General features: G+C 45.5%; 1 protein-coding gene across 12 annotated transcripts in view; it reads right to left on the bottom strand.

Annotated features, from left to right (window-relative positions):
- Positions 1-15,364, bottom strand: part of CUEDC1 (CUE domain containing 1) — a 156,648-nt gene that overhangs the window by 84,044 nt on the left and 57,240 nt on the right. For 3 of the 12 annotated variants that reach the window (XM_075013356.1, XM_075013353.1, XM_075013354.1), the window contains exon 2: positions 5,029-5,103. The exons of the other annotated variants lie outside the window; for them this stretch is intronic. The gene's annotated coding sequence lies outside the window, so the exon portion shown is untranslated. The remainder of the gene's footprint in view (positions 1-5,028; positions 5,104-15,364) is intronic. 12 annotated transcript variants of the gene reach the window in all.

The following is a 15,364-nucleotide window of genomic DNA, read 5'->3' as shown; positions in this document are numbered from 1 at the left end:
GTCTCTTTACTACAGTTCTGCCTGCCTGCTGCATCACTCCCAGATAATGAAATCTTTCCTCCATGCCAATGAGACCAGCTTCCATCAACTGCTTCTGCCATAACCAAGGTCAGTGGTGCCAAGGCTATGAACTGCCAAGCCTAAAGATGCTAGGGCTCAGTTAAGCACTGGAAACCTAGACTCAAACCCCTGCTCTGACAGAGACTTTCTTTTCGATGATGGGCAAGTGACACAGTCTCTCATCTGTAAATGCAGGGGTAGCAGTGCCCCTTCCTCAGAGGGGTGTTGTGAAGATGAATACATTCAAAGGTAATGGGAGGGCATATAAAATTGAATAAACTATAACCTAGTGACTGACCATAGGGTTGGGAGCCAGTTCTAATCTCAACTCTAGCACTGCCGTCCTCTGTCACTGTGGGCCCGGCACTGAACTTGTCTGCCTCAGTTTACCTATCTAATCCCACTTACTCCTTTTGAGGATGCAGGTGTTCTAAGTATTCTGATGATAAAGAGGTAATATGTAAAGTGCCAATTACTATTAGAAATCTGAGTTGCCGCAGATATCACTGAGCACAACAACAGGCAACTCGATTTCCGTCACGTCCCCGCCTCTGCAGTTTTCCCAATATGTTCCTAACTAGTAATTAGAAAGGGCTCTCTTATACACACTTCCGACCAATTAGAATGTCTGTGTTTAGAAAACAAAAACAATGCTGTGATGTTAATTAAGTTAGTGTCAGCTCCCAATACACGAACAGTTGGTTGCCTGAAAGTTTTAATACAGGAGACTCACAACAGAACAGATTTTCTTGACCCTCAGCCTCTGCTGAAATCTAGTGCTATGGAGTGGTCACCCAGGCCCAACAATACTGATGGTACTTAAATAATAAGTGGCAGCAGCAGAATGCCAGCAATGTGGCATGCCTGTTGGAGAGTGGGTTGGAAAGTACCTAACATTCTCAGATCTGTGATAAGAACACGGGCCCAAAGTAAAAGCAGTCCAAATGTAGGAAGATCTTACAGGTGTGCCCACATTTGGCAGTTAAACCTAACATGCTTTGGCTGTGTCTACACGTGCCCCAAACTTCGAAATGGCCATGCAAATGGCCATTTCGAAGTTTACTAATGAAGCGCTGAAATGCATATTCAGCGCTTCATTAGCATGCGGGCGGCAGCCGCGCTTCGAAATTGACGCTCCTTGCCGCCGCGCGGCGCGTCCAGACGGGGCTCCTTTTCGAAAGGACGCCACCTACTTCGAAGTCCCCTTATTCCAATGAGCTCACGGGAATAAGGGGACTTCGAAGTAGGCGGCATCCTTTCGAAAAGGAGCCCCGTCTGGACGCGCCGCACGGCGGCAAGGAGCGTCAATTTCGAAGCGTGGCTGCCGCCCGCATGCTAATGAAGCGCTGAATATGCATTTCAGCGCTTCATTAGTAAACTTCGAAATGGCCATTTGCATGGCCATTTCGAAGTTTGGGGCACGTGTAGACACAGCCTTTAAGTCTCAAAAACGGGTTGGGGTGAAATCAGATACTAATTAGACACATTAGAAAGCAAATGTGGCTTTGACACTAGTTTATGGGTAGGAGGCTGATTTTCTATAAATAAAAGCCCAACCCCAATTTAATGAAGCACAGTTCTCATTATATGTTTTAGTGGATTGTTTGGGAGGATGGGGGAAGGTTTTGCCTTAACAGTAGCAAGTTAGGTTGCACTTTCTAAAATTCAACATTAAAACACTAAATTCCAAAGAACATTGCTAGTGCTCCCACTCTGTTGATGACCCATGGATTCTGTCTCTGGTCCCCTTCCTCCTTTTTCCTTCCTTATTGCTGGCAATGAGAAGGGACCACACTAGTTCTCGTTACTATCTCTGTGCTCTACCCAAGCCTTTTCCTTTCCTAGACAGAGTCTCATCCTCATCACTCTTTCTTCACATTTCTTCCTGAGTGTCCTGTGGCCAGCTCAAATTCAACATGGTGAAAACTAACCTTCCCAAGCTCACCCCTCTTTGTCCCTTCTGGAAATCTCTCTACCCTGCGCATCACCTAGGCATGCAAGCTTAGCATGTTAGACTCATTCTTCTCCATCTCCCTTGAGCTCCACCAGTGAGGGGCAACCTGGACTAGTGAATGGGTCACACAAGTGGTCTTCTTTCACAGGGGTGATAGATGAGGGGGCACGAGAGGACGCATTCATGCACACAAGGCAGGGGGAAACTAACTAGAGGGCCAGTGCCAGCAGCAGGAGACCACAACCCCACCCTTCCTCCACCCCCTACAATCACCCACAGCAGGGAAGGGGAAAGTGCAGCAAGATGACCAGGCTCATGCTGCTCTCCAGCTGCGCTGCTTGGCTTCTGGGGAATTGAGGGACAGTCCCACCCCTCCCCTGGCACAGCAGGAGAGCAGCACAAGCTGCAGCCACCTTGCTGCACTTTCCCTGCTGCTGTCAGTGCATGCAGGAGGTGGTGGGGAGGGTGCAAGCCCGAGTGGTCAGCCAGCCAGCAGGGGGACGAACAGATACAGAGGACCAGCACTGTCAGCAAGAGTCTGCGTCCTGGGCCCTGCCCCGCACTCACTGGTGTGGAAAGTGCAGCAAAGTAGCTCCAGCTAGTGCAGCTCTCCAGCCATAACCAATCCAGGGGAGGGGGCGGGACCACCCCCGTGCTCTCTGGCCGGAAGCAGAACAGTGCAGCTGGAGAGCAATGTGAGTTTGGGCCGCCTTGCTGCGCCTCCCCTTACCCACTGCCAATGAGCACAATAGAGGGGCACAGACCCCTACTGCTGGCACTGGCCCTCTGGCCTTGCTAGTCCCCCAGACCACCTCAGCTGCAGGAAGAAGCAAAGAGGGGATGGAGCAAAGGCAGGGAGAGGTGGGGCGTGAAGCAGACAGGGGTTCTTCCAGTCCTTCCCTGTGGCAGGAGGGGCACATGGTCAATGGCTTCCCTGAGGCACCACTCACTAGTGACCTTTGTTAACTGTGCTTGTACACCTAGGATTTGCTGTGTGCACTGACTCAAGCATGGGGCACTTCAACTGGATGCAGAGCAAGTGCATGGCGCTCACAATACTGCGTGCAATCAGCAGGCACCTCAGTTCACGTGCCCTTGCTTCAAGTGTGTGTCAGTTTTGTAATACTGGTAGGAAAAAACTGCGCAGAAGAAAACCAGCAGAATCTGGCAAACCCTGAGCATGGGCAACAGCAACAAAATGCCTTGTGGACCACACACAGAACCCCCTCAAGCCACAGGGTCCCAACCATTAATCTAGACTGTTGCTGAATCCTGTCAACTATTCATTCCTAGCTCTGAAACTTCTGCCAGAATGGAGAGATTACCAAAATGGGGTCCATTACCTATTCTTTGTTCTCTGAGTAAAAAACCACCAAAATTCCTCCATGAGAAACATCCACCTCCCAGTATATGCTCTTACTGCTCTTTATGACATTGTAATAGATCCATAGATACTTAAGACTTCACAACTGTGTCTCTAACACATCCTGCTACCACTCAGCACTCAATAGTGACAACAGAGGAAGAACTTGGATGCTTCTGGCTCCTAGAACACTTGAGCAAAAAGTAGACACTCCCATAACTACTTGTGATTCAGGGCCTATGAACACAACTGTGAAGTTTCAGTTCCAACCAGTAGAGGGCAGTACATGCTCATGGGGGCACACAACCCCTCGCCAGCTGTCTCTTTGTAACAGTAATTCAGAGATTTATGGTTTACTAATCCTACTTGCAAAACAAGTGGTGTTGCACCCCAAGTTTCAAAAGAAGAGGCAGTATTTTCTAAAAGGGCCTTAGGGTGGTAGGCACCCAACTTCCATTGAAATTTGGGAGCGTAAAGCCTTTACAGACAAAAGATTCCAAGGACTGAAAGGAGAATTCTGGGCACGTAGTCTGACCTCCTGCATAACTAGGTTTTAAAGAACAATAATTTTACTGCTAAATATCAGTAAACATTGAATTCACAATATATACACAAACCAAGACAATCAAAATTTACAGACAGGCAAGGAAAAATGCTGCTTAAGAACTTAAGAGTCAAAATTCAGTAATTTAGCCCTTGAATTACAATTATTACAAATGGAATAGCAAATGAACACAAAAAACACATGTATGTTGATTTATTAGTGTATGTTTTATTGTATGATGTTGACAATTTGTGCTTTGTCTGTCCAATATCTACTCGTTATATGCCTATCTACCCATTCTATAATTTCCAACAATAAAAAATGTAAAATCAATTTTTAAAAAAAAATTAAAAGATTTAAACTCTATAATTTCACAAAACTATTAAACTTTAAAATTGATGAAAATAAAAGTAACTTACAAACAAATCTATAATGTCTGTCAAATTTTTTTTTAAAAAGTTAAATCTAATTCTTCCAAGCCTATGTATAACACAAGCCAAAAAACCTCAGCCAACAGTTTTGGTAACCATCCCAAAAACCAGGCTTTGAACTAGAAGCGTATCTTTTTAAAAGAGATCCGGTCTTGATGTGAAGTCTTCAAGAGATGGCAAATCCTACATGCTTTAGGTTCTTCTGGAAATTCTAGCCTAAAACATAGATACGTCTCTCTATATTAGGAAATGTAGCAAATTTTTGTATTTTTCATCTTACAAACAAACAAACAAACCTTTTCTTTTTCCCCCCCAAGTCCTAGATTCACCAGATATCTCAACTGCTATAGACCAAGGAATTTTGCCCAACAATATTGTTTTATTTTCAGGTCTTTGGCATTCAAATTAAGTTTAAAAATAAGAAGAGTGATTGTGTCAACAAAAATGAGCGTCTCTAAAGGTGCTGCTCCGGCACAGTTATCTGTCACTCATAAAGCTGTCTCCAATTCTTCCTAACTAAACCACTTGGTTTTTCAAAGACAGATTTATGCCAGGCCATTGTAGGATGAAACGATGTCAGCTCTGCACAGCACACAGTAGGTTTATAAAGCAATTTAACCTAACGAAAAGTCACAGAGCCAAATCCAACTCAAGCGTAAGGCTAAACCAAACTCACCTCCCCCTTTCTTAATCACTGTTGGAAATATTCCAATCTTCACCATCACCCAAGCTTGGAAATGTAGGCCTGATTCTGCAATGAGATCCATGGTTGTGAAATCAACAGAGTGCAGGGTTGCAAACCAACAGTAAATTCATACACAGTCCATAAAAAGAATTCTGCACTGCAGGGCAGGTCCAGGGAATCTACAATTCCCAGGGCAGGGGCAAACAAGGAAATGCTCCTGGCTGGGGCTCCCTTCAACCTTCTGCTGGCTGGCGGAAGCTACCCTTCTCTTCCTCCAACATTGAATTCTTCATCGGCATCATTAGTGTCAGCACAGCAGCAATTTTTGGTAGGCATATTACAGCCGTGCACACCCCTGCTAGGCTCCCTGCAGCTTGGGGAGAGGGAGGGAAGTTTACAGTGGGCCAGGCCATCCAGCCTCCCACAGGCTCCCGGCCTAGATGTTCAGAATGGTCCCTTAGTGGGACTCACTAAATACAAGAAATAAACTGTCCACTCTTACACTGGAAGACTTATTTACCGTCAAAAACGGACCAGGAAAATTACTAAAGCAATGGTTAATCGTGTGGCTGCTTCAATATACGCTCACAAACTGGAGACCCTGGAGGAAGCTGCTGTGGCAAGCAAGTAGGTTAAGCCAGCAAAATAATATTGCTGTTGTGACACATGAATGGAAACATTAAATACTGATAATTTTGTACTTTTGAGACATATTATATAAGAATTTGTCCCTAATTCTTTTCTGTATTGTCCATAAAAGTCATTTTCAGCAGCTGGCAACCCTTATATTGCTCCACAAGTGTGCAGGACCCTGTATGGAGTTGACTATAGGATCAGGGTCTTAATAGCATATTGGAAAAGGAGGCCAAAAAGATGTCTAACTGAGGTGCTGAAGCTTGCTTACACCAGGTCCAAATATGATCACAAATACCCGTCCTTCCGACCAACCACAAGATCCACCACCCCACAAACCACGATAAAAGAAATTAAATTTAAAGGTAGACTGAGCCCACAAGCAAGGATAATTAACCACTAACAAAATTTCTGGCCTTAGGTACTTTTACCATTACTAATCTGTGGTTTTCACACACATTTGCTATGGCAAAGTTGCAGCCCTAGTTCTAAACTAAGCCTATATTAATGAGATAGCACAGGTACTTAATCACAAAGCTCCTTGCCCTGTAAGGCTGCTTTGCATGGGTTTCATCAAAGGTAATTTGATCTTGGTAGGACAACATTCCTAAAATAGTTGAGGGAATTCAAATATGAAATGAGGTTTCCAAGAAAAGATTTTTTTTTAAAAAATAGGTCAAGCAAGTGTGAGTGATTAGAGTAACCCAATATTCCTTTCTATAAATAAATCTAAAAAAAAAAAAATCTACCTTCTGCCAACGTATAATAAATTAGATGCAAGATGTTGCCTTAAGCAAAGATGCTGATACAAAATCATTATGCAAGGTGAATGAAAAGAGGCCTTTTCTCCTCTGGCTTTCCTTGCTGACATCAAAATGCATTTGTCTCCATCTGAAATCAGTTTAAGCTTCCAGCCTATTTTACAAGTCAGACAAACATGGAGCTTACTGAACACCATACAAGAGGAAAAGATGATAGAAATGCAGAAGAAACCAAAGAGGTCTACCATAAGAAATTCCTGGTCTTCCAGGAACTTCATAGATGTGGCATCGTTCTAATGAAAGCAAAGAGACCTTATATTTAGTAATTAAATTATCTCATTCTTGCTTTATAAACAGCTAACCACAAACCAAAGCTTGCCGTTAATTGCAATCTGGAGCTCTCTGCCCCACTCTGCTCAGCAGCAGCTCTTATCTCTCAAAGCAGAAATCCCACATAATTGTCCCTATTAGGGATGTTAAAGTTTATGGATGAGGCTTACCAGTTACGGTTAACCAGTATAGGCTGGAGCAGCACCTCCGCCCACCTGCGGTTTGCTCCAGCCCCACTGGGCTGCCTCAGGTGGGGGCACTCCAACTTGGCCAGAGCAGCCATGTCTGTGGTGGTGCTGTTGTGGAAGGTATGGCTGGAGAAGCCACTCCAGCCTGACCCTATGCTGCAGACAGGGGCTGCTCCAGCCTGGCTGGAGCACCCCGACCTATGGCACACCCAGGGCCACTGTGGATGGGGACTGCTCCAGCCACACTGGAGCACCCTGCACCTGCATCAGTGCCATGGACTGGGATGGTCTAGCTGGGCCAGAGCTGCCCCAGTACCCAGTGCATCATGATCAGGGGCACTCCAGCCCAACTGTAGCAGCCTCTGTCTGCTTTCCACTTGCCCCATCCCCATTTAATAAGTTAACCTAGTGTTTAACCAGTTAACCAATTAAACGGTATTTTACATCCATAGTCCCTATGCACCAGATCACGAGGGCAGTATAGGGTGGAACACCCCTGCCCTTGGAGCTAAGCCTACCCAAAAACATTACTGTAGTAGGATAGAGTGTTTGTACAGATCATTACAGTATGCTGCTGCAGGGTAGCATTTTGAATCATTATTGTTGAATTCTGTAGTGTAAGGATAAAAAGATTCTTTCGGCTCTTAGCAGCACATGGCCTACGATACATAGCTGAAAAGGTATCTTGCACAGAGAGCAGGGGTGTACACAAGTGAATAACACAATGAAAGCGAGGCATTTTATGCCATCCTTGGGAATTGCACCACACAGAATGGGCAGCCGTGACAGTCACTGAGATGACTGAAGTCCCATGCTTTCTTTAAATCAGAACCTGAAGAGACTCTACCACCAGTGCTCTCCAAAAAACAGCCACCAACAAAGACAGCTCAGTAGCCAAGCAAGCCACACCCACCTGACCCAGGGGCAAGAGAAGAGAACAAGGGACCTTCTCCTCCAGGGGAAATCGTCTTCTTCCACTTGACAAGGAGAAGTTACTCACTTTTGTGCAGTACTGTTGGTTCTCCAAGATGTGGCCTTGTGGGTGCTCCATGCAAGTCTCAGCGCATCCCAGAACCAGAGATCAGAACTCGCCACCTCTGTGCCATACCTACACACTGACTATCTCAAGCTGATGCTGCTGGTCTGAGGAGCGCATGCATGGCACATCACTGCTCTGTTCCTTTTCCATCTGAAGTCCTATGACTCCAAGCAGAGGGAAGGATGGGAGGGTAGTGGAGCACCTGCAGGGACACATCTCGGAGAACCATCATTAGTGCACGAAAGCGAGAAACTTCCCCTTCTCTGCTGAGTGCTTCCTGCAGGTGCTTCACTCAGGTGACTCTGGAGCAGTACCCCTTTGATGGAAGTGGGTGTTGGAGTCTTTACATGGATTGATGCAAAACCCCATCTGCACAGCAGTGGCAGGTATTGCCCTTTCTGTAAAGCATAATGCTGTGCAAATGTATGGTGTGAAGACAACTTGGCCGCTCTAAAGATGTCTGCTAGAGGGATATTATCAAGGAAGGCTGATGAGGTGGCCACCGCCTGCGTGGAATGAGACCTAACAGTCTGTGGTGGCTGCTTGCCTTGGAGTTGGTATGCAGTGGGCATGGAATCTGCCATTCACTTGGCTAGGCATTGTGCCATAACAGCTGTTCCTGCACGAGGTCCTAACCATGCTATGAAGAACCTGTCTTATTTTCTAGTTGCTTTAGTTCAGTCAAGATAGAATGCAGTTGCATGTCTTGCATCAAGTGTATGTAACATGGCCTCCTTAGAGGAGGTGTGAGGTTTGGGAAAATAAGAAGGTAAGTATATAGGCTCATTTACATGAAAGTCAGATATAACCTTCAGGACAAACTCTGGGTGCAGTCTAACTTTATCCTTGGTAAAAATGGTGAAAGGTGGGTCTGCCAAGAGGGCTGCAATTTCCCCAACTCTTCCTGCGGATGTCATAGCCACTATAAAAGACACCTTTCACTGAAAGATATTGAAGGGATGTCATGGCTAGAGGTTTGAAAGGCACTCTTGTAGCTAACACTAGGTATGGGTCCCTTGGTCATAGTGGGGGCACAGGTTTGGGCACACTTTCTGCAACCCTGTGAGGAAACGCTTCACCATGAAGTGTGCAAAGAGAGAAGAACCATCTACCAAGTTGTGGAAGGCTGTAATTGCAGTCAGGTGCACTCAGAGAGATGATAGAGAGGCCTGTGTCACTAAGGTCCATGAGGTAATCGAGTAAGGTAGGTCTGGGGACAGTGTCAGGATACAAATTGCGTGTCATGCACCACTGTGGAAAGCATGCCCATTTATTCTGATAGGTGTTTCTGGTGGAGGAACGATGGCTGTTTAAGACGATATGTTTGACCTTGTTCGAACAGGTAAGGTCTTCATTTTGGAACCATGGAGATGCCATGCTGTGAGTTTCAGGGCCCTGATGTTGAGGTGGCATATGCTGCCACTGTGCTTCATCAGGAGATTTGGCAGCATTAGAAGAGGGATCAGTTGGTCTAGAGACAGACAATGTAAGTAAGGGAGCCGAGGCTGGCTGGGCTGGGCTGGAGCTATTAATATTACAGTGGCCTGATCTGATCTGATCTTGTTGATTACTCTGGTAATGAGTGGAATTGGCGGAAAAAGCATAGAGAAGCAGGGCTGTCCAGCAAATCATGAACATACCCCCTCGTGGTCTTTTGCCTAGTCGCACTCTGGAGCAAAATCTGTGACATTTGCAATTGTGAGGTGTTGCAAAGAGGTCTGTTGTGGAGAAGCCCCATTCGTGAAAGATGGAGAGGAATATATTGGTATCGATCTCCCATTTGAACGGGTGTGAGAAATGTCTGCTCAGTCCACCTGCCCTGATGTTCTGTTCTCCTGGTATGCACATCGCTGCTGGGGTTACCTGTTTTCTGATGCACCAGTTCCAAAATCTGAGTGCTTTGACATGTAGGCTGTGTGATTGAGCACGCCCGTCAATTCACACAAAACACAGTGGGTGTGTTATCCATGAGGACACGGACAATTTTGCCTCCTATCAGAAAAAGAAAATGGGTGCCAGCTTTGAGAATAGCCCAGAACTCTAGAATATTGATATGAAAGTCTGTCTCATGGCAGACACGTGTTCCCTGTATTGATGTTGTGCCTCAGTGGGCACCACAGCCCATGAGTGACGAATCTGTTATTATAGTCACAGAAGGGTCTGGACGGTGGAAGGGTGTACCAGCAAGGTGGTTTGCTGGGGATATCTACCACTCTGGAAACTGCAGTACTAATGGAGGAAGAGCCAGGCACTTTGAAAGGCTATGACAAGTTGAGATATAATTGCAAGCGAGCCAGTGTGATAGGCAATGCATATGCAGTCTTGTGAATAGGACTATGAATGTGGTGGCAGCCATGTGCCCCAGTAACTGGAGGTAGGTCCAATCCATACAAAAGGGAGCCTGACTGACTATGCAGACAAGGTCACAGATTGCTTGGAATCTGTGTAACGGTAGATAGATTTTTGTCATGATCAAATCTAGCAGTGTCCAGTGAACTCTTAAAGTGCACTTTTGCAGACTGGTGAGGAGGCCAAGTCAGGAAAAACATTCCCTGGTAGTATGTGTCATGAGAGTATTTTGTTGGCAAACAGGACCCTTGATCAGACAGTTGTTGAGGTAGGGGAAAATTTTGACATTTTGCCTCCTGACGAATGCCATGACCACCATCAGTGTCTTTGAAAGTACTTGAGGGGCCATAGAAAGTCTGAAAGGGAGAACCCTGTACTGGTAATGATCTTCATCCACAACAAATCTGAGGAATCTCCTGTGGGATGGGTGGATAGTCAGATGGAAGTGTGCATTCTGGAGGTTGAGGGCTGAGAGCCAGTCCCTCTTGTGTAGTGCTGGTAGGACAGTTTGCAAGGTTATCATTTTGAACTTTGAATTGCAAATGACTTTGTTGAGTTCCCTGAGATCTAAGATCAGTCTCCATCCCCCTGATTTCTTTGCTGTAAGGAAAAGATTGGAGTAGAACCCCTTCCCCTGGTGTTAGCTGGCAATGGGATCTATTGCCCCTAGTGTAAGCAATCTCTGCACCTCTGCTTGTAAAAGAGGCTCATGAGATTGGTCCCTAAAGAGGGTTGGAGTAGAGGGATGGCTGTGAAAGGAATTGTATAGCTCACTCTGATAACCTCCAGGACTCATTTGTCTGATGTGATTTGGCTCCACTGATCGTAAAAGGGCCTCAAACAATGATACAGGGTAACCTTGGGATGCACTAGACTTGTAGGGTGGTCGTTCAGACCACTGACCAAACCCTCATTTTTGTTGTTTCTGAGACATAGGGTAAGCTGTGGAGCAATGGGTCTGTTGTGCCCTCCTCCTGTCGGATCGGTGCTTGAGCTTGTTGCCATATGGGCTGTGTTTTTGCGTATAGTAGGTGCAGTTATGATCCCTGGATCTGTGGTAAGGAGTGTACTTGTGCTTCTTGTTTGGTGGGGTGTACATCCCCAAAGCTCAGAGTGTCACTCTAGAATCTTTCATGGAATCTAAGATATCTTCAGTAGTACTAGGAAATAACTACTTCCTATCAAAGGGGAGCTCTTCCACCTTTACTTGGATTTTGCAAGGGATACCAGATGATTTTAGGCGCACCACCCTGTGCATCACTATGACAGTGGCTGTGGCTCTAGCAGCCGTCAGCCACATCCATGGCAGCCTGGAGGGCTGCCTTGGTAATTGAGAGGCCCTCCTTGATAAAAGGCTGCAGCATAGGATGTTTATTGTCTGGGAGGTCCTGAACTAATTCCTGTAATTTATTATAATTCACATGATTGTAATTTGCAAAAAAGCAGTATAGTTGGATATGCGAAACTGCAGTATAGCAGAGGAGTAAGCTCTGCAGCCAAAAGCGTCTTGCTATTTATGCTCTTTATTGGTAGGTGTAGATTTTAACTATGCCTTTTAGGGCTTATGATTTACAGAGTCCACTATGAGAGAGTTTGATTGCGGATATGAGAAAAGAAAATCTATGTTCTTTGATGGGACAAAATATCTCCTATCTGCCATACAATTTGTGGGCAGAATAGATGCTGGATTTTTCCACAGAGCCTCAGAAGGCTCAAGGGCAGCCTCGTTAATAGGCAACGCTATTTCTGAAGGTGCTGTTGGTTGTAATATAGTAAGTAATCTATATTGTTTACCCTGCACCTCTTGCAGAGTGATATTCTGCGACTGGGCTATTCGTTTGAATAGCTCCTGAAACTGCTTCAGAGAAACTCTCTGACTGAGGTAACTCATCAATTGCAATAAAAACCACCTGGGAGATTACAGAAGGCAGATTAACAGGGGAGGAGTGCACCGAAACTGTAGAGGTGCACTGATGCTGAGGTTTAGTACATCCGGAGCGATACGTATAAGAGGAATGTGGATGGTAGCCATGCCATGCATCCCAAGGGCCCCACTGGTGTGGCAGCTGGTGTGGAGGGTATAGCCAGGGCTTGTTAGCCCAAATAGAATGTGGCTGAAAAGGACAGTCTCCATATGAATGCCAGGAAGGAGATGAACAGGCTGCAGAATGCCTACTCCTATGCCTGCTACCATAGTCAGATATAAGGGAAGGTGGTGTAGGAGAGGGTGGGGCATTCTGTGAGGTATTAATGTGCCCTTGCCCTGGGGAGTGTGGTGAAGAAGCTAATGAGGTCATGGAGAAGAGGTGCTCTGACCTCCGTGTTCAGCTGAGGATGGTAGAAAAGGAACTGAGGAGGGCTGCACAGCGCGAGCACTTCTCAAAGCGGCAGCAGCTCAAGACAGTCAGTGCGCCAGTGCAGCGCGGAAGCGGGAGGGGGGCACTGCTCTGAAAGCTTTCCGATCTTTGGCACTGGGACGCATGACACGTGAGTGGAGCACCCACGGGGACCGCTTGACAGAACAAAAGATTTCTGTTAGCCATCAGTATCCCACATCCACTTCGGAGGCCGTAGTCACCCCATGGAAGGCCATAGCACAATCATACGCCTTTGGGCAGGCCACCCAGCAGATAGCATCAGCACGTACTAGTCCAGGAGTCCCAGGACACTGACTGATATGCCTTGCAGAGCCTTTTCTGCAGCATTCTCCTGACTAGTGGCGGTGAGGACTACACTGCCCTGCTCTGGGGATCAGCAGGACAGGAAAGCTCTGTGGCAGCTGGAAGGACAGCTGGGGAGGAGCAAGGCAGAAAGGTAGTCAGCAAAGTACTAATGAGATCCTTGAGCTGGTAGGGTCTATTGGTCAAAACGCCTTTACCATTTGCCACCCAATTATGATCCATCTGGTATGCTTCCAAATACTGTATCAGGACTATAGGATGATGCACCCATGCTCCAGTGAGCCCACCAGGAGGCAGCCTTGCACCCCTTTTTCTTACTTTGCTTCTAAGCATACTCCTTGCTGCTGTCATTTTTTAAAACCTTTGTGGTAACATGTAAAACTCCTAACTGGGGCCATTGTGGGACAGCTGCTGTTCCCAAAGGCACAAGAGGGAAGTGTACAGGATAGCATCAATTTGCAAGTGTCCTCAAGCAGTTAGGACAGCAGACTGGGAAACCAGGCTGCTGTTTCTGTTCTCAGCTCTACTCCCACCCTGCTAGGTAAATCACTTAACTTCACTGTGCCTCAGTTACTGTCTCAAACATGGAAGAAATAGTATGTACGTACCTAATATGGGCGCTGCAAGGTTAAACTGTAATGCATGCTTCAGTAAAGCACTTACAGGTGCTTGGAGGAGTCTGATCTAGAGCCTGCTGAAATCACTAGGAGCCTTGCCATGCTGCTCAATGGGCTTTGCATTAGGCCCTCAGTGCAGCCTGAAGCATGGCACATACAATATTGGAACAAATGTACTGTACGTTCCATGTCAGCATTGCAAATGAACCTAACCTACTCTCCTGAAGCACAGTAGGAAGAAAAAATGCAGCAGGCAAGCAGTTAAAAGCTGGAGCACATGATAAAACCAGCCAATCCCTTGTCATGTAAATCCCTGGGTAACACTGCTTAGGCTGGAGTTATTTCTGTACGCATTTCCTAAATATGCCGCTGAATTCAAGGGCATTGCTGGAACACTAAATGCAATAGACAGCTGGCGCTGCTATTCCTTCTCAAAGTGTGCGCACACAGAGTCATTGCCGTATGGAGTTAAAATCAGCAGGAAGCAAACATTACCAAATTACAAGCAGAACGCTTATTAACTGCAAAGAACAGAAATTTACCAAGCACCCTGTCCTAGTTAAGCAATAGCGGAGTCAGTTTAACTAAAAGTTATTAGGTGTTTTTCAGGACTCATTCCTCATCCTACAGTGCTTGAAAATCTCCATTCTCCTCATCACACCTTTCTTCACAAAAGATGGGTCAGCAGGAAAAAAAGCCTTCACAAAGGCTTATGAAAACAAAAACCAGTGACACTAAGGTGAGTCACTGTCCACCAGGCATTTCTTAAGGGCTAGCAGTCCTGAATGGATTTACATAGATATCACACACTGTTGCCCTTGACCACAATCAAAGGCTGCTAAATATCCACCACTCCCATCCCTCTTTCCAGGCACAGTTTTTTGGTTGTTCATTTCACTTCCTTGAGTGTGTTTTTTTTGTGCTGTTGCTCCTCATGCCCCTTGACACCCTGCAGGAAAGTCTGAAGTTTGATGGCAGGCTGCACACACACTCTGAAGCCTGTGGAATAAGTGAATACAAAAACAAATGGTGTTTTTCTTTCTCCCATTCATTATCACCCATGAAACTCATAGCACAAAAATTCTGCAAGTGTAGACATAGCCTACTCATTGTATGACCTTGGGAAAGCCAGAAAACCACTTAAATCCCAGTCACTTAAAATTTTAAACATGGCTCATATATTTTATGGAATTGAGGACTATAGCCCAGTTTACTTTTCTTTCTCTTACAGAATACTGTGCAGCATTGGTAACATTAGAAACACTTGTATGAAAAACTATGCATGCACAAAACAGTAAATTTTAAATATATATTATACAGAAGATATAAATGCCACACATATGCAAAGATTAATTACTACATCAGTAATTAGAGTTTTCATACTGAATGCAGTGTGATCTAGTGTAAGGGTGAGCAAACTTTTTACATCAGGCCCCACTTTTTGTCCCTGCAACTTTCATGGCATCCCCCCCGCCCATCTAAAGTAATATAAACCAACAGAAATTTCAGTTATATTCATACCAAAAAATGCTTTTGGCATGTGTAAGAAAATAAGTATATAGAATGTAAAAACTTTCTTAATCGGTATATAAATGTGAATACACAGACATAAAAACAGTAACGTATTTCAACATTTTTAATGAGATGGATGACCCTGCTATACCCTCCCTTGTGAAATTTCACACCTCCCCCATGTGGGACTACCCCCCCAATTTGCTCACCACGATCT

This window comes from Carettochelys insculpta, chromosome 19 (genome assembly GCF_033958435.1).
Source record: "Carettochelys insculpta isolate YL-2023 chromosome 19, ASM3395843v1, whole genome shotgun sequence".
Taxonomy (NCBI): domain Eukaryota; kingdom Metazoa; phylum Chordata; order Testudines; family Carettochelyidae; genus Carettochelys; species Carettochelys insculpta.
This window is presented reverse-complemented; position numbering and strand designations above follow the sequence as displayed.